The sequence below is a fragment of the Ahaetulla prasina genome, chromosome 11, assembly GCF_028640845.1.
Source record: "Ahaetulla prasina isolate Xishuangbanna chromosome 11, ASM2864084v1, whole genome shotgun sequence".
NCBI classification, from domain to species: domain Eukaryota; kingdom Metazoa; phylum Chordata; class Lepidosauria; order Squamata; family Colubridae; genus Ahaetulla; species Ahaetulla prasina.
Window position 1 is genome coordinate 22,857,061 of NC_080549.1, and position 22,627 is coordinate 22,879,687.

Below are 22,627 nucleotides of genomic sequence, written 5' to 3' on the forward strand. Positions count from 1 at the left end.
AGACAGACACAGACTTCAGAGGATAATTAGAACTGCAGAAAAAACAATTACTACCAATCTGCCTTCCACTGAGGACCTGTCTATTGCACAAGTCAAAAAGAGGGCTGTGAAAATATTTACAGACCCTTCATATCCTGGACATAAATTGTTTCAACTCCTACCCTCAAAACGATGCTATAGAGCACTGTACACCAAGACAACTAGACACAAGAACAATTTTTCCTGAACGCCATCACTCTGCTAAACAAATAATTGCCTCAAACTGTCAATCTATTCACTAAGGCTGCATTACTATTGCTATTGGTCTTCTCATTGTTCCTGTTGCCCATCTCCTCCCACTTGTGACTGCATGACTGTAACTTGTTGCTTATATCCTTGCGATTCATATTGATATTGATTGTTTCCTAGTATGATTTGATTGCTTATTGTACTTTATGACTGTCACTGAGTGTTGTGCCTTGTGATTCTTGATGAGTGTATCTTGTCTTTTTATGTACACTGAGAGCATACACACCAAAGACAAATTCCTTGTGTGTCCAATCACACTTGGCCAAAAAAATACCTTAGGCCACCAGTCTTGAAATTCTAGGGTTAGAAGACTTAGAACTATACTGCTTTTGGTATGACCTAAGCGTAGCTCATAAAATTATCTGCTACAATGTCCTACCAGTCAATGACTATTTCAGCTTCAACTACAACAATACACAAGCACACAATAGATACAAACTTAAAGTGAACCGCTCCAAACTCGATTGGAGAAATATGACTTCAGCAACAGAGTGGTCAATGCCTGGAATGCACTACCTGACTCTGTGGTTTCATCCTAAACCCCTCAAAATTTTAATCTAAGACTGTTTAATGTTGACCTCACCCCATTCCTAAGAGATCTGTAGGAGGCATGCATAAGTGCACCAGCGTACCTACCATCCTTGTCCTAATGTTTCCTCTATTTGTATCTATTTTATGTATCCAATCCATGCCTATACTTATATATATTACTTAATATGTTCTTGACAAATAAATAAATAAAATAAAATAAAGAATTCTATTCTATTCTATTTTATATTGCCTCATTATATTTTTCATATGGTTAAATAGCAACATAATATTGCTTCTGATTAGGAATATACCTGAACAGCTTGATGAACAGTATGCTAGGTATCTTCAGGATGACCAAGATAATACTGCAAGCTCTGCCATTCTACCTATTAGACCAAATATTAATTGAAGCCCATGTAGGAATATGGATATACTTATGCAAGATATTAATGTCTTCTGGTATGATGGATTCTTTATCAAATTTTACAGTAAAACATAGCTGCCATTAGTGAATCCCTAATTGTGTTCTGCTGGGCAGTTTATTAAGTATGCTTAAAAATCATTCATGTAAACAAAAAATAGATGGGGTCAAGGACATGATAGCAGTATTCCAGTATCTGAGTGGCTGCCACAAAGAAGAGGGCGATCAACCCATTTTCCAAACCACCTGAAGGCAAGACAAGAAAAAATGGATGAAAACAAATCAAGGAGAGAAACAACCTAAAACTAAGGAGAAATTTCCTGACAATAAGAATAATTAACCAGTTTGCCTTCAGAAATTGTGGTGCCTCATCACTGGAGGCTTTTAAGAAGAGACTGGGCAGCCATTTGTCTGAAATGGTATAGGGTCTCCTGCTTGAGCAAGGGGGCTAGACTAGAAGACCTTCAAGGTCCCTTCCAACTCTGTTATTCTGTTAAACCAGACCATCAGCTGTTTCAGAATTTCAGACTTTTATTACAGTCATAGACCAGAGACCAAAACAAATAAAAGCACTAAATAAATAGACAATTAAAAATTCTAGAATAAAATAATAAATAACAGAGAAAATCTATGAAAAAATCCAGTCTGTCAACTATACATGGTCTAACTATACTAAAATCACAATCCATAAACTGTGTGGCCCATAGTCCATTTATTACTAAAAAGGAAAGGAATAAGCAATGCAAAGGATTTGCCACATTTGTTGTATAAAATAGTTATGGTAGATTTGACACGTGTTTCTGACGAATTCCCAGTGCTGTTGCACAGAATCTAGCCATCAGCCCTTGTTTTTGCCATAGCTGAAAATTACTCTTGACAGTCAAGCAATTAGTGAAATGATGCTTCAAATCAGAATTAGAAAATTAATGTTGGCTGCTTATCTGTTTGTGTGGCTCAAAGCCCATATAAATGTAAAAGTAGCTGAGATTTGTGTTTAAAATGATTAATTCCAAACACGAAAAAATATCTCCCTCCCTCCCTCTCTCTGAATTGTGTATAATTCAAGATTTTCTCTTCACCATTAGCTTATCCATATGCATATATTCTAAGCTTGGTTATTTATTTATTTATTTATTTATTTATTTATTTATTTATTTATTTATTTATTTATTTATTTATTTATTTATTTATTTCTATCCTTTGTTGTTGTGGTAGTGGTGGTGGTTTACTAAAGCTTTTATGTTGTACAAAACCAGAAAATGATTATGAGACACTTACACTCCTCATTATAGGATAAAATTAAAATACAGTTAAATCACTTGCATCAATGCCACCAAATAGCATAGTATTAAAATCATCATCCAACTGCTATATTCATCCAAAATTCAACATCACCCAGCCCTTTTTCTAACTCCAAAGCACTCAGTGTTCACCCATCCCCAAATGCCCTTCAAAAAAGTCTGTTTTCAATTCATATCTGGGATAGCACCAGGGATTCCACCATCCTTTTCTCAGTGCTGTTGCAAATTCAAATGGTCACTAAACAAAGGGTCATACACAGATCTTAAAGTTGTCAAGGCTGGGAAACACTGCTCTATTGCCTTTAAAAATCAGGAGACTTTCTAGAGATGAAATTCAGCTTTCATATATATAAATTATACATATCTAATTGCTTGGTATACGCCTCTTTCTGGGAAGGTGGATTGAAACCTGGAAGAATCTGGAATCAGCAGCTCCTGCCCAAGGAGCTGCTGATCCAGTTCTACAGAGGAATTATTGAGTCTGTCATCTGCACCTCTGTAACTGTCTGGTTTGGTTCTGCAACCCAAAAAGACAGACACAGACTTCAGGGGATAATTAGAACTGTAGAAAAAACAATGGCTATTCACCTGCCTTCCACTGAGGACCTGTATACTGCTAGAGTCAAAAAGAGGGCTGTGAAAATACTTACAGACCCCCTCACATCCTGGACATAAACTGTTTCAACTCCTACCCTCAAAAGGATGCTATAGAGCACTGCACACCAGAACAACTAGACACAAGAACAGTTTTTTCCTGAATGCCATCACTTTGCTAAATAAATAATTCCCTCAACACTGTCAAACTATTTACTGAATCTGCACTACTATTAATCTTCTCATTGTTCCCATCACCCATCTCCTTCCACTTATGACTTTAACTTTGTTTGTATCCTTATGATTTATACTGATATTGTTTCCTGATTGCTTATTTGTAGCCTATGACTATCATTAAGTGTTGTAAGTGTTATACCTTGATGAAGGTATCTTTTCTTTTATGTACACTGAGAGCATATTCACCAAGACAAATCACACCAATTGGAGCATATGCAGCAATCACACTTGGCCAATAAAATTCTATTCTATTCTATTCATTTTCTGGGTTCGCCTAATACTTTGAATCACACATGAAGAAATTGTATACTTGATATACCTACTTGAGCAAGGGGCTGGAGCAGAGGATTGGATTAGAAAACCTACATCATCAAATGAGATGAGTCCATACAATAGGGAATATTTGTTGAGAATCCTGACTCGAAGAAAGCGCATTATCAGGCACTCCAAGGGCAAACCTTTTCGGTATGTACCTCTCTGTGAGGTACATGGTGTCATGGTGGACCTCCATTTAAATATGAGCCAGCAGTGGGCGGCAGCTGCTAAAAAAAACACAGTGCAGTCCTAGATTGCATCAACAGAGGAATAGTTTCAAGATCACGTAAATTGATAGTTTCACTTTATACTGCACTGGAAAAAAAACACTTGGAATACTGCATCCAGTTCTTGTTGCAATGTTACAAATAATGCTGAGACCCTAGAAAGAATGCAGAGAAGAGCAACAAAGATTATAAGAAGTCTGAAGGCTAAATTGTATGAGGAATGGCTGAGGGAACTAGGTATCTCTAGTGTAATGAAGGACAAGGGGTGATATGATAGTATCTTCCAGTACTTGAGGGGCCATCACAAAGAAGAGGGGATTGATTCTCTAGGATACCAGAGGGCAGGACAAGAAGTAATGGGTGGAAGCTTGTCAAAGAGAGATCCAGTCTAGAACTAAGGAGAAATTTTCTGACAGTGAGAACAATTAATCAATGCAATAGCTTGTCTCCAGAAGTTGTGGGTGCTCCATTACTGGAGGTTTTCAAGAAGAGACTGGACAGTCATTTATCCAGAATGATATAAGGACTCCTCCCTTGTGCAGTTGGTTGGAATAGAAGACTGCAAGGTTCCTTCCAGCCCTATGATCCTATGTTCTATATACTGCTTTCTCTCTCTTTTGGAATTGTTATTGGGACTACAGAGCCGTGGTGGCGCAGTGGTTAGAATGCAGTATTGCAGGCTACTTCTGGTGATCACCGACTGCCAGCAATTTGGCAGATTGAATCTCACCAGGCTCAAGGTTGACTCAGCCTTCCATCCTTCTGAGGTGGCTAAAACGAGGATCCAGATTGTTGGGGAAAATATGCTGACTCTGTAAACTGCTTAGAGAGGGCTGTAAAGCACTGTGAAGCGGTATATAATTCTATGTGCTAAGTGCTATTGTAGCTATTGTAACCTCATAGCTTATTCTGAAAATCATTTTGAAAGCCAACTATAACAAGATGTGTACATTCAGATGCTGTAGTCCTAATCAGGAATTGGTCATGATGGACAACCTAAACCAGGATATTATCTTAGAAAGGAAGAAGGAATCACCAGCTGATTGTAGAAACACAGCTGGTGAACAATTCTCTGCTCTGCATCAAAACCATCTAATTTTGGCACCACAGAGGGACTTTTCACACAGTAAGAGAAAGAACACACTATTTTTCTCCATCTCTCTGAAATATTGGATAAGAAATGATGTTTCAAGCACATTACACTGGGGGCCCACAGTGTCAACATGCAATAAGAAAGTGCACTCTGTATACAGATTGACATTTCCTATGTCCCACATTTATTTCCTCCTCACTATCTTACACATTTGCAAAATCTCAATTTATTTCAAAAGCTTTGAATGGGGACATTGTATGTATTTACTGTGTGCATTATACATTTAATAATTAATTTTCTTCCCCAAGAATCTCAGAAGTCTCTTGTGACGGTGTGAAATTTGCTTTGCTTCAGATATAGGAACATTGCATTATAAACTAGATAATACTTATTGCTGATATCCAAATTTTATGTGGTCTCTCAACTTGGTCAAATTGACAAGAAAGACCCAACATCTCAGAGGAAATCAGAGCTTCTCAGACTTTATGCTTTGTGACTGGTGCAGCAACCAGAGGAAAAAAGTATCATTAGATACTTCCATCTGGTACATCTTAAAGCAGAGATAGGTGACCTTGACTTTGAGCAGAAGCCAAGGCTTGATTAAGCAAATGGATAGGATCTTTTATTTGAATTTTCCTGAGTTTGGGAAACAGTTTAAATGTCTGTCTTTCTTTTTTAAGGTGCGCTAAATCCTTTTTAGGGTTAACACTAGAATTGTAATGCCTTTTGTGATGCAAAATGGTAGAAATCAGTATTTTTTACAATTACAGTTTTTTAACAATCATGGTGAGATGAGCCGAAAAAGAGGATGAGGGTCTGCTGTGGTCTGGGGGTCACAATTGCCCATCTCTGTGCTATGGGACGGGATCTTGATAATGAGTTACAACTTTACTATATTGTCCTGCCTGCATGTAGACAAAGACCCTCACCATGCATTTTACTGTCTGATTGTCTGAATTTGATTAGTAAGTGGTTTTAAATATATCAAATCATGTTCTCCCTTCAAGAACTTAATGTAACCCTCAGAATACAGAATGAGTCCACACAGAATGCTAAATTACAAAACAGAATTGCTATGTCCTCAAAACATGCTATGCCACCTACTATCTATCTCTATGTGCATGTGTGATACACACAGAGACACATCTCTACACATATACGCTAAGACAACAGCTGATTCCCTATACCTCCCAGGATTAGAAACTGCCCAACTATTTTAACTCAGTTTACTATGTTGTACAAACTCTATACCTACTGCTATCAATCTTTAATATGTATCAGTCCTTCAGATGCATACTAACACAAATAATTAAAACTTGCTGAGATCACCATCCACACTATTCATTACTCAAATAAAAAACTCAAATTAATTACACACTAATAATTAATCCAATATCTCCAAATTAATTATTTCACTTATTAGATTTTCAATCAGTTCTGTGGCCCACAAGGGCTTGTAGCATAGTTAAGACATGACAACAAAACAATATCTGGACAATTCACCATGTAATGACTGAATCCAGCAATGAATGCCCTCAAGGACATCCAATCCAATTGCACAGTCTTAGAAACAAAATTGCAACGATAACAGGAAAAGGCAAAGGAAATACGGAAGCTGTCTGTTCCATCTGTGAAGCCATAAGTCTAATCTTACCTCCAAAATCAAGACAGAAGTCCCCAGACCAGAAATGACTAATAATAAACTGGAGGAACATTTCTCTGAGGACAGGTAATTCAGCGTATAAACCACACACCAGGGATCAATAATAGTAGAAGACTTCCTAAGCAATATTAAAGAAAAGGCATATGGCTAATTCAGCAATATAGCTTTGCTCAAGGGTTACGTTTGTGGCACGCTGAGGGTATTATTAAAAGCAGGAGAGAGTAAACCTGCCTTATTTCTCCTCGGTTACCTCTTCTACCCTTCCGTCTTTCTCAATCTTAGCCACTTTAAGATGTGTGGACCTCAACTTCTAGAATGTGAAAGTTGACGTCCATACATCTTAAAGTTGTCAAGATTGGGAAACATTGCTCTATTGCTTTTGGCAGGGGTGGGTTCTACTTACCTTTACTACAGGTTTGCAATGGGGGCACGTGCACATGCACACTTCTGCGCATGTGCAGATTGTACATTATGACATCCGGGCGGGTAGGCAGAGCCTCCCGCCACTTTTACTACCAATTCGGAAGAACCAGACAGAACCGGGAGCAACCCACCACTGGCCTTTGAAATCAGGAGACTTTCTGGAGATGAAATTCAGCTTTCATGTATATAAATTATAGCCCCAATTGCTTGGTATATCTGCCTTTTTCTGGGACAATGAATTGAAATTTGGAGGAATCTGGAAGGTTCTCCATTGTGGGTAAAACATCTGCATGCATGGCTCCATCAACTATCAGTCACATGTTATTAGTTATTTATTTAATTACTGCTGGTGATTTCATTTTTCTCTGACAGACAAGCTTTCAAAGCACTTGGTTTTTATTATATTATCATCATTGTTACAACTGGCACCATATCTGGTGGAATAATATAGACCAATTAAGGTGACTTTGATCTGCTTAGGCAATTCACATTCTTTCAACATTGAACGTATATTTTGAGCTTTCTCATAACAGGATGTCACAGGAGATTCATAACTGACTAGAACTTCTGAGAAAAACATTAAAATCACCCAAAGCACCTTAACCAAAGGTTTTCTTTGAGTTGATGGACAATTTAGGACTTGTGAACATGCAGAAACAGAAAAATGGCAATTCACTAGAATACATCTACTTTTCTGAAATACATGGATCCTTTTCAAGAATAGATATGATACAGATTTCAAAGAATTTGGCTACTAAATTTTCTAAAGTAGAGATATTATCAAGGATTTTTTTCGGATCATAATCCTATGGAGTATTGTTTCTAAAAAGAAATCCAGTTTTTTTATGTGGATGCTAAATGAAATATTCTTACAGAAAGAATAGTGGAGGATTGTAAAAAGAAATGAAAATAATTTTTAAAAAATAATTTGGACAAAGGTACTGATTTAAGAATGGTTTGGGAGACAAGTAAAACATTCAATACATTTGTACTGTGTGTCAAAAATAATTTGGCAAATAAGTTTCAAAATATGTTTTATATCATTTCTTGGGATTGTTGCAGTTCCCTTCGATAGTAGCCCTGTTGTCAAGGCTCTGACAGATGCCCAACAGATGTTTGAAAGGATATGGCTGTTTTAAAGACTGGTGGTATATTTTCAGTTGCACCACCATTTTCTATGGGATGAGAAGCACCTTTTTAGACCTAAATTTATGGCCTTGGACAAATTTACTCTTCAAGCAGGTTTAGGCCAGTTAATGGATTGTGATCTGTCCAAGGTCCTGATAAACTATTTCCTTATCTTGTTTGAGAGATCAAGCACTCTTAAACTCTTTAGGCAATTTCTTGTGTTGTTCCTCACCTATAGAAAGAAATCTTGCTAAACTAAAGCAGACTACCTTACACCAAAAACTGATACCTATTAGGGAGGAGTCTTCTTCATTCTCTTTCTCCCACACAAATGATCTAAACTTTTTTGGCATTTGCTTGTCTGGAATGCACTCCCTCCCTCCTGAGAATCCAGATTACAAGTAGTTCTCAATTTACAATGGTTTATTTAGTGCCATTTGAAGTTGAACAGCACTTTAAAAAGTGACTTGTGACTCTTCACATTTATGACTATTGCAGCATCCCCAGGGTCACATGATCAAAAATGGGATGCTTGGCAAGTGACTCATATTTATGAAGGTTGCACTGTCCCAGGGCCATGTGATCACTTTTGGTGACCTCCTAAAAAGCAAAGTCAATGGGGAAGCTAGATTCACTTAACAACTATGTTACTAATTTAACAAGTGCAGTGATTCACTTAATAACTGTGGCAAGAAAAGTTATACAATGGGGCAAAACTCACTTAACAATGTCTTGCTTAGCAACAGAAATTTTGGCCTTAGTTGCAGTTGCACGTCGAGGACTACCTGTACATTCTATCACCGTAGTCCCCAACCTTTGCGGCTTGGTGGCCTGACTGGGGAAGGGAGAGGGAAACGTCTGTGAAGGACAAGTTGAGCTGCAAGATCCATCCAGCCAGTCACATGACCTAATTCTAAATAGGCCATGGCCCAGTATGGACCACAGCCTGGGAGTAAGGGACCCCTGTTCTATCACAGCAATCAGCAGGATGGCTGACTGGGGAATTCTGGAAGTTAAAGTCCACACATCTTAAATTTGCCAAGGTTGAGAAACCCTGAACTATAGGATTTGTGTTCATTAACTACAGTATTCAAGATCTCTCTTTGGGAGATTATTAGTTTACAGTGAATATTGGAAATAAAATGCTTCATTTCTGACTTTTTATACTGGTGGGAGAATAAGCACCAGATGTCATCATTATTCACCTTTAACACCTGGTGATAACATTAAGCCATACTGGATTTCCATAAATGAGATTTTAAATAAGATGTTATTAATCTCATTAATCTTATCCTGTGACAGCTTTATACAAGTAATTAAAGGTGTAGTTTCCCCAAAAAGTACAATGATGAGGGCTATGTTTGACTGACTGATGCATAAATATAATTGTAGCAAAGAAATAGGCGTTCCCTCCATCAGCAGATATCCCACTGCATAAGATTTGGTTGGCTGAAGTAAATACAATGCATTATTCAAAGGAAAGAAAGAAAATTCAATTATCTCTTAAACTTAATGTAATAATATATGGAAGCCATTTATATCTTATTGGAACAGGAAGAGCCTATTATAAGGCAGACATTTTTATTTACGGTGTTATGAATATTTGAGCTGATCATTTCCCATTTTATTTTATTATAGAATTTTCTAAATTGCGTTGCAGTGCAGTAGTTGCAAAATGCTTGAATTACAAATGAAAATAACACTTGTGGTTGTATTGAAGTTCTCAAATCTGTAAGGTGTCATTCTTATATACAGGGATTATGAAAAGAGCCAATGAAGAAAGCTAGAAGATGTTACACCCCCTTCCCATTCCAGGGATGAAGCTTTAGGGAAAGAGCCCATAGATGAGACTGTCTGATAGGAAAAATCCTCACTGATATGTTTAATGATTAAATATTTCTTCAGTGTGTAGTTCCATTTTTCTCACTGAATTCCTTCTCGGTATGTTGGCCTACAAACCCCAGAATTACTTGTCATTAGATGGGGAAAGTTACAATGTCCATTGTTTTTTCCTCAGCTTTGTAAATCCATTTTCATTCCTTCTTCTAGGGATGCTAAATTTTTCAAATGTCTTCCTAAATAGGAGAAAGGGGATTCCTTTCTTCTTTCCTTCCTTCCTTCCAACATTCCTTCTTTTCTTCCCTCCTTCCTTCTTTCCCAAGCCACTATGAGTCTTTCCTTCCCTTCCCTTCCCTTCCCTTCCCTTCCCTTCCCTTCCCTTCCCTTCTTTCTTTTCCCTCACTTCACTTCACTTCACATCCTCTTCCCCTTTCCCCACCCTTCCTTTCCCTTCCCTTCCCTTTCCTTCCAAGATGGGAGAATGTGAAATGGACAGCTTTGTCTAATCTTGTTTCCCCACAGCCACCAGCTTTGAGTGGGATCCCATCTTGTAGCTCCATTGCTCCAATCATCTGATTTGTGCCAGAGAAAGTAGAAATGTTGGCAATAGGGTTACAATGAATCTACTGTAGACCTTCTTTTGTCTAAGTAATTGAAATGAGAAGTGTGAACTACATGTTGGATAGTTTGTGTCTATGTTTACAGGCCTGAGAAAATATTAAAGTGATTGGGTCCAAAAATTGCATCAGGCCTAAATATGGCTTTGGGAAAATGCAGGACAAGGAGCCAGCTATGTGGTTTTAAAAACTATGGATTTATGGATTAGTTCATTAGATAAACCCAAGCAGGCTTATTCAATAAACCATGGACTACACACTATGGCTTAGTAGAGGGATATCCACCTCAATTTCATTGAGTGAGGTTGGGGGGATCCATTGTCACCAGTCGAGGAAGAGGAGACCAGGGAGAGTGCCAAACCCTTGTCCTCCAAAGAAACCTTGCCATCTGCTGGTGGCCAAGTGCTAAGGCAGGACCTTCCTTCCTTCCTTCCTTCCTTCCTTCCTTCCTTCCTTCCTTCCTTCCTTCCTTCCTTCCTTCCTTCCTTTCCCTTCCCTCTTCCTTCTTCCTTCTTCCTTCTCCTTTCTTCTCCTTTCCCCTCTTTCCTTCTTTTTCCTTCTTTGCTCTCTTCCCATCACCCCTTCTTTTTCTTTCTTCTTTCTTCTTTCCCTTTCTCCTTTCCGGTCCCTTCTTGGATGCTCAAATGCAAATGCATTTTTCCTTTTGTTTTGCTTTGCTTTTAGTTTGCTTTGCCAGCTTGGCGGGGTGGGCTGGCAGAGGGCTGCAGGAGGCCATCCAGGCTGAAAACAGGGCCTGGGAGGGCCACCTGCAGCCCTCCCAAGGTCCATTTTCACTGGCAGAGGGACTGCAGGCTGGTCCTTCACTGTTTCCAGGGCAGCCCCGTGGGCCAGATCTAAGCACCCTGTGGGCTGGAGTTTCTCCTAGTCGAGAAATGATTATTAGTGAATAAGTTTCCATCCAAACTCAGACCAGGCTGTTCCCTGGGACAGGGAAAAGATTTCAAAATCTAGTGATTCAGATAGTGTTGGACAGAGAAAGGCTTGTACAATCTGTGAAGATGATAAACGTTCACCTTAAATCTTGGCGAACAGGCTCCTAGATACAAGCAAATGCTATTAAAACTGACAATATCTGACCCTAATTTTTATTTCAAGTAGCTCAGCTATTCTAAAATGGACTGACATTTGGCAGAGCTGATCCTTGCAAGCTTCGTTCATCCTCTCTCCCTCCCTCTCTCTCCCTCCCTCCTCCCTCTCCTCCCCCCTTTTCTTTCTGTAGCCCACAATGATTTACATGTTTGTTTACTCTGAGCTGCATTCATCTGATTCATGCAACACCCTCTCCTGCTAGTAGATTACAATGAACTCTGAAGCAGCATTTTCTGCAAGAAAAAAATCTGGCATTACAAATATTTTACACAACATCCCAAACCTTTGGGCTGAATCTTCCAGTTTGATCTCTATCCCCTAATTTTATATTTTCTTTCTCTTTTGCTTTCTCTGCTATCAGTGAATTCTGTCGGAAAGCAGCAAAATGATTGATACCGGAATGCTGAAAACTGAGTTTGTGGAAAAGGGCAAGAATATTTCCATATCACACTGAATATACTGCCTGTTAGCTCATGGAAGCCTTGCAAAGATTCCTAGAATTGATGGAATCTCGCCCAATCCTCTTTCTTCTTTGTAAGATTGTTTCATACCCTTTTTAGTATTGCACACTGCCCAGAATTGCTATGGAGTTGGGAGCTTTATAAATTAAACAAATTAATAAACCAATGTGACAGAATCATCCATACAGTCTGAAATAGTCCACCTTGGTAAACTTCTCTGATGCTGTCACATGTACTTTCTCCAGCCAGAACTGTTAACTTTCCAAATCTTTGATGATATTCATACAAGGTTCTAAGCCATATTTAACTTAATCTTGGTTTACAGAAATAAAGTACTGTGTTTGGATTCACACAACAGCCTCACCCAAAAACAAGCTTAATGTGTCCCATGAACTCTCCATTTTTGCTGGCTTCACATGTTGTGCCAAATTTATCACAGAGAAGGATCAAGTAGGACATGATAACTGTCTGGTTACAGCAGCTAGAATGCAAAGCAGAAAGTTGGTTTTGGAAAATTATGGGAGACCTGACTTTTTTTTTTTAAAGTACCGGTAGTTCAAGCAAGGCTGATTAAATTACATGAGCTTCAAGGATGGAAATGAAAAATGTCCCCAACTCAAAAACAGATTCAGTCTATTGTGTGACAAAATGATAAAAAGTTTGGAAGTTTAAATTCAAGGCTTCCAGAGAGCATCAAACAGTTTGATAATCTCAGGACAATTTTATACTGTTTCTGCATGAATGAAACATGCTATTTCCAAAGAATAAGTGTTTGTATATTGCTATTGTCTGTAAGAATCCACAGCAAACATGTAAAACTGGGGACTGTAAGAAAAGGATACAGACATTAGCAGAAAATTCACTGGCAGCTACTAATGCAGAGCTACTCTTTGGAAAATCTCAGGTGCGATGTTGATTGAAAAACAGTGTGTAAAGTTATGGGCAATCAATTGGTTGTGAGCATGAGCTGGATGCAATTGAATGAGAAAAAAAAGGATTTAATTAAAATGGCCTAGCTATGCAACTTACTAAAATAATACCCAACTTTCTTCGAACTGGAAAAAAGTTGGCTATCGGTTGGCTCTTCTTTAATCTATGTCATCTTTTACATCACTATGTTTGCATGGTAGTTTCCACAAAATCTCTATTAGTAATTCAGAAACTGAAGGGACATCATGATTCTTCCTTTATTTTCCACAAGCCTAATTTGGTTTGGCAAGTTAATAGAAAAAAAGCAAACCAAGAGAAGTAAATTACCACCTCTAAAGTAAATTAAGCCTTTAGGATTTTTTTTTTTTTTAATGCAATGAGGACAGTATGATTCATTGTTAGAAAACTGCATGCATGGACTCCCTTACTCAGGAGCTAAAAGTTTTTAGGGGTCTTTGGTCTCTCTGAGCTTGATTGCTTTTTGCAGATGTTTCATTACCCAAACTAGGTAACATTATCAGTGCTAGAAGGGAGAAGAATTTGCCAGAAGGAGGAGGAAGAAGACTGTGCAGTCCTTGATGTTCTCTTGGTTGTTTTTTTGTAGATGTTTCATTACCCAAACAACGTAACATCATCAGTGCTAGAAGGGAATGAGGTTTGCTGTCCCTTCTAGCACTGATGATGTTACCTAGTTTGGGTAATAAATACCTGCAAGAAAACAACCAACCTCAGAGAGCACTAAGCACCATTCATTTCAGCCCTGAGATACAAATATTCTCTGTTATGTTCGGGCAATGAAGGGACAGGAGACGACACAAGTGACAACAGCTCTTTGGTTTATTGTGATCCCAGCAAAAACCAACAGGCAAAACCCCTCTTTAAATAGTATTTTGGCTGAGGCATCAGCCAATCAGCAACGTGCAATTTCCCGCCCAAATTTCCCTCCTGAAATTCAAATACATTACACTCCTCCCCTCCCAGAACACATTGTACCATATTTACATAGTTTTTTGCATAACATTTGCATGTTATTTTTCCACGTAGTCACGCAGGTAGACAGGGCGTCTCCTAACTCTTTCTGACCTGCGCAATTCATTCCCTGGGAGTGAGTCGAGCTGGTCGGAGGGACTGTTTGTTCCTCCCAGCTCCTCCTCTGGGCCATCCGGCCCTGGATTATTGGCAGAGTCGTCCCTGCTGTCCTCTGGAGGAGCCGGTTGGCGTCGCTGGACTTCTTCAGACTCAGCTAAGTCCTCCGATCGCCTCGGGGTTGAGTTAGCTGTTGGTTCAAATATTGGGTAGTCAGGGTCTGGCTGTTTGGTTTCTGGATTGTTTTGTATTCTTTTTCGTAATTGATCTATGTGGCGTCTCCACACTCGGCCATCCCCCATGTCCACTATGTATGACTTTGGGCCCGTTACTCCTACAATTGTCCCTTTTAGCCACGCTGGGCCCTCACTATAGTTATGTGCCCATACCTGGTCGCCTGTTGTCATTGTCCTGGTTCTCCCTGTTGTGTTTTGGTACCCATCAGGGGAGTATGTTAGGTTTAACCGATCTAGGGGGCACCAGAGTCTTCTACCCATTAGTAACTCTGATGGGCTGCGGTCGGTGGTTACACAGGAGTTCTATGTTGGACTGCCAGGAAGGTATCAATTTTGGATTGCCAATCTCCAAGGCTAATTCTAGATAGCACTTCCTTGGCACTGCGTACGAAACGTTCTGCAAGTCCGTTCGTCGCCGGGTGGAAAGGCGCCGAGAGGGCATGTCGGATGCCCTCCTCTGCCAAGTACCCTCAAACTGGGTGGCCGTGAATTGTGGGCCATTATCGGACACTATAGTGTCAGGCAACCCGTGTGTTACAAAAAGGTGCCTCAATACTGCGATTACAGCTTCCGCTGTTGTGGTTTTCATGAGTACAATTTCTAACCACTTCGAATAGGCATCTATCACAATTAAGAATGTCTGCCCATGGAATGGCCCGGCAAAATCTATATGGATCCTGGACCAAGGACCCTGGGGTTTCTCCCAATCCCTTATGGGGGCTGTTGGGGGTAGTGGCCTTGATTCTTGACATGCTTGGCATTTCCCTAACCGGTCTCTAATGTCTTTATCCATTTGTGGCCACCACACGTAACTTCTCGCTAGGCTCTTCATCCTCACAATCCCCGGGTGGCCCACATGCAATAGTTCCAACACATGCCCTCGTAATTTCTCCGGAATAACCACCCTATCCCCCCATAACAGACAACCCCTTTGTACTGACAGTTCCAAACGCTTTTTTGTAAATTCTTTGAAACGATCCCCCGGTGCAGTGGGCCATCCCCTCTGCACCCAACCGATCACAGTTCTTATGACAATGTCTTTGTAAGATGCCCTAGTCACTTCCGTAGATGTGACAGGGCCAGAGTCCAAAGAGTCAATTAACAAGACGGGCATCCCTGGGATCAGGTCTTTGATCGTCTCCGGCAACGGGCATCTACTTAAAGCGTCCGCATGTCCCAAATCTTTGCCCGGTCGGTGAGACAGTTTGTACGAATAAGCTGCCAGGAAAATAGTCCAACAGATCAGCCTGGGAGATAGTGCAACTGGTGTTGGACGGTCCCCTGCCAAGAGTCCCAATAAAGGTCTGTGGTCTGTGATTATTTCAAATTGCCGCCCAAACAGGTATTCGTGGAATTTTTTAACCCCAGAGACTGTAGCCAGGGCTTCTCGGTCTAGTTGGCTATAGTTCCTTTCCACTGCAGACATTGTGCGGGAAAAATATGCGACAGGGGCTTCTGAACCATTCGGTAACCTGTGGCTGAGGACAGCCCCTACCCCGTAGGGTGATGCATCACAAACTAATACTAATGGCAATGTCCCATTGTACTGGATTAGAAGGCTATCGCTAGATAAGAGGTTCTTAACACCTTCAAATGCCTTAGCCTCAACCCTGCCCCAAGTCCAGACAGATTTTTTCGCTAGCAGTTTATGTAGCGGTTCGCCTACCGTTGTCTTATTTTTTAAAAATACCACATAGAAGTTTACAAGCCCCAAGAATGCTTGTAATTCTGTTTTGGTTTTTGGGGTTGGGGCCTTTCTAATGGCTCGCACTTTGCTCAGTTGGGTGGATGCCTTCCTTATCTATCCGTTAACCCAAGAATTCTACAGATACAACTCCTATCTGGCATTTGTTGAGTTTAACCTTAAGTCCCGCAGACCTGAAAATGCCCAAAACCTTCCGCAATTTGACCCCTAATTCTTCTAAGTTTTCTGCCGATACCAGTACATCGTCGAAATATGGGACTACTCCCAGTAGACCTTGTAAGAGTCGTTCCATTAGGTTTTGGAATAACCCGGGGGCTACACTAACTCCGAATTGAAGTCAAGTGCATTTAAAAGCGCCCCAATGTGTGACAATCATCTGCGCTTCGGCCGTTTCGCCGTCAACTGGTAATTGTTGGTAGGCTTGGGCCAGATCGAGTTTGGCGAAAACTTGGCCCTGTCCTAACAAGTGCAACAAATGTTGCACTACGGGAACGGGGTAAGCACTCTTTTGCAATGCTTTGTTGACCGTTGCCTTATAGTCAGCACAAATTCGGACTGATCCATCCGATTTGATTGGGGTCACAATTGGTGTCTCCCATTTTGCATGGTCGACGGGGACTAGTATTCCCTGGCTTACTAATTTGTCTAGTTCCCTGTCAATCTTGGGTTTGAGGGCAAACGGGACCCTCCTAGCTTTTAATCTAATGGGAGCCACCTGGGGGTTCAAATTGAATGAAATAGGGGTCCCCACGTACTTGCCCAGGCATTCTTGGAAAACGTCCTCGAATTCTTTCAATAATTCATCCCTCAAGTTGACTCCGCATCTGTGAACCCCGGTCACTTCCATTCCCAAGGCTCTGAACCAGTCCAGACCTAGCAAGCTGGGAAGTTTTCCATCTACGATGGTGATCGGCAGGGTTTTCTTGAATTGTTCATATTTCACTCTGACGGTCGTGACTCCTCGAACAGGGATCCGGTTTCCCTGGTAGTCTTGCACTCTCAGCTTTTGGGGTTGCAGTTGGCGTTTCGATTGTGCCCCAAGACATAATCGTAATTGATGAGCCGGTGTCCACCTCCATTTTACACTGCACCCCTTCGATGTATGTCTTGGTGAATATTTTCTTTTCTAGTTGTGTCGATGCGTGGCCCACTCTCACAGTGGTCTGATTCAACTTCACACCCTTTTTGAACTGGCCAATCCCTGGCCGCTTCACGGATCCGGAGCCCTGTTGATTGGCCGGTTTGAATTTTGGGCGGGAAGGTTGAGAAGCTCGGCAGGCCTGAGCTATGTGTCCTTTCTTTTCACATTGCTGACAAATTGCGTCCTTGAACCTGCAATTCTGTCGTTGGTGTTGGCCTCCGCAACTCACGCACTCGTCCCGGTCGCCTCTCTTCGGCCGCCCGGTGTGGAAAACCTCTTCCTCTTCTTCACCGTCCGATTTGGCCTGGATTTCTTCGCTGTGGACTGGCGTTACTTTTGCCGCGGCACTTGGCGTGTTTGGCTTTTGTAAGGTTTCCGCCGCTTTGGTGGACATCTCGTGCACCCTGGCCTCATCCAGGGCTATCGACAGGGTTAGGTTGCTTTTCGACAGCAGCCGCCTCTGTAGTCGGATGTCCCTGACCCCACAAATGAGTTGTTCTAACAAGGAGTCCTCCAAGTCTCTATACTCACAGTGGTTTGCGGCTTTCCTCAATGCGGCCATGTACACGCTTATCGATTCGCCCTCTCGCTGAACTCTTTGCCTCAGCTCGAACCGTTGTACAAACTTTGATGGTACCAGTGCATAGTGTGCTCGTAGCGTTTTCTGTAACGTTTGCCATGGCACCGACTGTACCGGAGTTGGTTCCGACAGCGATTCGGCGGTGTCGAAGACTTCTGGCCCGCAGTGGCTCAGGAAGTAAGCGCGCTTCCGATTATCCGATACTCGTTGCAGTTCGTTCGCTTCGAGGAAACACTTGAAACGAGCCATGTATTGTCTCCATTTCTCCTTGGCTGGGTCGAATGGCGCTGGCGGCGTATAGCTAGACATCACTATGTATCCGCACTTGATACTGGCTGGGTTTGAATTTACGTTGCTCCTTCAGCTCTTTTCCTCGTCTTACTGCCTTCAATATCCCACCCTCGTCGCCAATGTTATGTTCGGGCAATGAAGGGACAGGAGACGACACAAGTGACAACAGCTCTTTGGTTTATTGTGATCCCAGCAAAAACCAACAGGCAAAACCCCTCTTTAAATAGTATTTTGGCTGAGGCATCAGCCAATCAGCAACGTGCAATTTCCCACCCGAATTTCCCTCCTGAAATTCAAATACATTACACTCTCCTTTATTGATGCTAAAGGTTTTGCTGGTTTTGCCCAAAGTAAGAGAAAAAGCCCACTAAAACAGCAAGATTTAAACTTTTATTTTCCTTCCCTAATTAATAACGTTTGGAATGTCTTTTACAAACCCATCACAATTCTAAGATTTAAAGATAAAAACCTAGTCTGATCTGGGAAGGGAAGTTTGTCCATTTTATGGTCAGCATCCTACTAACCAAGAGTCCAAGGGCCTCGTAGTTAAAGACAGTTGCCCCATAAAATTTCTAGGAACAAACGTTCAACAATTCTCTCAATATTCAGCTTATGCTTCTGATACATCACAATTACAGGATTTCTTATAATCATCCAGGGTGCACCTTCTCCATGCTCCCTCCCCCAAAAAAATCAGCACTAAGCTTATGTGTCCATGCCTGCAACTCTGCACATGTTTGGATGCCACACAAATGGTGAGGTCCATAATCCAAACTTACTCATGCATTTCCTGATAGACAGGAAAGAAGCTAATAAAACACACCAGAAAAATAGAATGATAAACCAAAGAATAACTAGTGCTGGTATCTGGGTCAACAGACAATATTTTCACTCCATATATAGAGGTGTTTTATGTTCACTGGATGAGTTAAAAGAAAAATGCCCAGCCTGCTTCTACTTAACGGCTTCATAGCTTTCAGTTCAACAGAACTCACAGGGAGAAAAAGCAAGCTTGTCTTGCTCACTTACTGAATCCTGTTTTGTTTGGATAAAGCTAAATTTCAAAACTTTTATTGGGTCTTTCCCACAGCAAAAGGAAGGTTGTGTCTCATAAGCCCCTTTTGTGTAGAATGATATTGAAGGCGCATTAGCTTCTTCATAGGCGCAGCTTGAGATCACCAAGAAGAATAATTTAAATTCCTACAGCTTTTCCTCTTAAGAATAAGGCAAGAAAAAGGGAAAGAAAGGAAAGAGGCAAGAAACGTGCAAGGTTTACTCACAGGAAATCTGGAAAAATCTCAATCTTGCTACATTAAAGCTAGCTGAGCAAGAGCAAAGCTTAGCATCCCACCTCAGCTGTTCAGTTATGTCTTGAAACAAGTTATATTTAAGTTTCACCTGATGGAGCATTTTATTTGGATTCCTGCTGCTCTGGCCAGCTGAGAGGCACTTAAGCAAAAGTAATTTGGTGGCCACTGTAGAAACAGGCAGAGAGGATCTAATCAAAGAAAACAATTCATTCCAGACCTATCTGGTAAGCAAGCAGATGTGTTATGATCTTGAGAATGCATAGAGGTCCTGGGAGGAGTGCTTTCAACCTCTGGAAAGGTCCATAAGGCTAAACAGGAGCAAATTGTGCAGATGCCCAGAAATTGGTGAGCCTCCAGAGAGCCGCAATAAAATTCTGAGCACATTCCTATCAAAGAGAGGTGAGCAACGCTGAGGTGGTATGTGTGTATTTTAAAATGCCAGGAGATCTGGCAAATAGCTAAGCAAAAAAGCACTTCGGTAAAAAGGGGGGAAATTATTTCTGGTGGACAGCATTAAATTTATCCAGTGGAAAGTATTAAAGGCTTCTGGAGGCATCACAGTTTATGCTTTTGTGCATGTATGTGCATGCATTTCTGTCTCTCATGCACCTATACAGTCCCTCAACAAAAAAGCAGCACAAAAATGAGAAACACTTGCACACATACAGCCACACTGTGACTTCTCAATTCTCCTCAAGGAAGGAAGGAAGGAGGGAGGGAGGGAGGGAGGGAGGGGGAGAGAGAGAGAGAGAGGAAGGAAGGAAGGAAGGAAGGAAGGAAGGAAGGAAGGAAGGAAAAGAAAGAGAAAGGGAGAGAGGGAGAGAGGGAGGGAGGAATGAGAGAGGGGGAGGGGAGAAAGAGAAAGAAAAAAGGGGGAGGGAGGGGGAAAGAGGGGAAGGGAGAGAAAGGGAGAGAAAGAGGGAGAGAAAGAGAGAGAAATTTCTTCTTCCCCATCTCTTTCTCCAAAGAATGTATCCATCTTCTTGTACTTGAGGTTAACAATAAAAAATTGTTAAGAATTAAAAATGTGTGCAAAAGATCTGTGATCAAAGCCATCCTGTACTCAACAGAAATCAAGCCCACTAAAATTAATGGAGTGACTTTTAGTTAAGACCTGCTTCTTCCTCCCAAGGCAGACAAGTTCCAGTCATAAAATCTAAATGAGCTGGCATCTTTAAAGGTTTCAAGATAAGGCCTCCTAAGGTATTTGGCTTTCCCATCCTTCCAAGTGCAGTTTCAATATATAACTGCCCACATAGCCAGGATAGAGAGATGGATGGATAAAAGATAGTATGTAACTGAATGGATGGAAAGATTCATGCATGCATAAATGGATGAGAGAGAGAGAGATGAGACAGTACTCTCTGAAGTGAGAGACGTGAATTGATATTTCTGGGAATGAGGGTAACATTAAGCAAGATTGACTGAAGTAATGCTAATTCTTGGAAGCAGAGATCAAATCTGAGCCTCTGTGGCTCAGGCTGCTAATACGGTCTGTTATTAACAGCAGCTGCCTGCAATTACTGCAGGTTCTAGTCCCACCAGGCCCAAGGTTGACTCAGCCTTCTATCCTTTATAAGGTAGGTAAAATGAGGACCCAGATTGTTGGGGGCAATAAGTTGACTCTGTATATAAATATACAAATAGAATGAAGACTATTGCTAACATAGTGTAAGCCGCCCTGAGTCTTCGGAGAAGGGCGGGATATAAATGCAAATTTTAAAAAAACCTGACAAGAAGCAATCAAAGCACATCATTGAACAAGGAAGCAAATTTGCAGCAGAAGTCTTCGTGAGGCTCAGAGAATTCAGAAAGGCAACCAGCCTTGTTCCTTACCTTAAACAGCCTTTCAAGGCAAGTAGGTTTTCTAAAGGCTTCTGCACAGTTTGCAGGATGATTATCCTGGTATCTCTTGAATTTGCAGAATAACTGTCAGAAACTGGTGTTTTGCATTCTGCAAACGTTGTGATTTTGCATTCAGGACTTCTGAGGAGTCTGAGGTTGTTGTTGTTTTTTTAGCCCCCTGAAATTCTTCTGTTCATTCTGTTGGGGGGGGTGGTTCAGGGCTTTTACCCCAATTTGTGCCATGGCAGTATGACTGTCTTCCACAAGGAACTTAAGGAAGACGCCAGAGCAGAAATGTACTCCTATTTCAAAGTAAATCCCATTAAGTTCAATGGGATTTAGCCCAGAGGAAACATGTCAGATTGCAACCTTCAGCTTTTACAGTATTCCTCGCGAGTAAATTGCACGAAGTCAAGACGGTACATCATAGAGTGCATGTAAGCTTAAGAAATGCTTGTCTATTTTCGCCTCCATCCCTTAATTCTCTGGGCGAGAAGCGGGAGGGAGAGATGTAGGAGAGATGTGAATTTGGGGTTCAGGTAGGGAGGGATGAGACTGGGGATCCCCTCTTGAGTGTAACTGAGCCCTCAGTCCATTTCTCGTTCATTGCAACGACCTCTTTCCTCCCACCCCTAAGAAGACCCCCGTTGCATTTGAAAGACACCACAACGAGCCCTTGCACGTCTGAACCCAATAATTCCTCGCATGCCTGAACCCCGTAAACAAGAGACACGCATCTCTGCCCATCCCGCAGCATCTGGAGCTCCCCCCCTCCCGCATTTCGGAGGAGCGTGCAGAACAGGAAAGCTTCTAGCCCAGGTAACGGCGTCAACCCCCAACTCACCTAAGCGAGTGACACTCGGGGTTCTACCTCATCCGGATCGTCCACAGGTTCCGCTGCCCTTGTGCGGAGGAAGGAAAAACAATGGGGCGCGAACCATCATCTTCCTCCCTTTCACCACAATTCAGGCGCCGAGGCTACCGGAGAAAGCGGGGCGGCGGGGCGGCGTTCTGGGAAGATCTCCCCGCGGCGTCTTCTTCCATGAGATTCTTGAGGCGGGGGCTAAACTTGCCCATCCGCCCACCGCGAGGCGAAGAGCGTCGCGTCTCCCTTAGCGAAGCCGGTGCTGGAGCTACGCGGATCCACGGGGCAGACGAGTGCGGGGCGGGGGGAGGGATTGGGGGAGCCACGGAGGGGGAGGCAGGCTAGCAGCTTTTGCTCTCGGGATTGGCTACATATCCAGCTGTCGCCGCC

The 22,627-nt window shown here is 41.6% G+C and overlaps 1 protein-coding gene across 1 annotated transcript in view; it reads right to left on the reverse strand.

Moving 5' to 3' along the window:
* Window positions 1-22,307, reverse strand: part of TRPC5 (transient receptor potential cation channel subfamily C member 5) — a 364,061-nt gene extending 341,754 nt beyond the window's left edge. Inside the window, exon 1 of the mRNA XM_058154565.1 lies at window positions 22,217-22,307. The gene's annotated coding sequence lies outside the window, so the exon portion shown is untranslated. The remainder of the gene's footprint in view (window positions 1-22,216) is intronic.
* Between the last annotated feature and the right edge of the window lie 320 nt (window positions 22,308-22,627).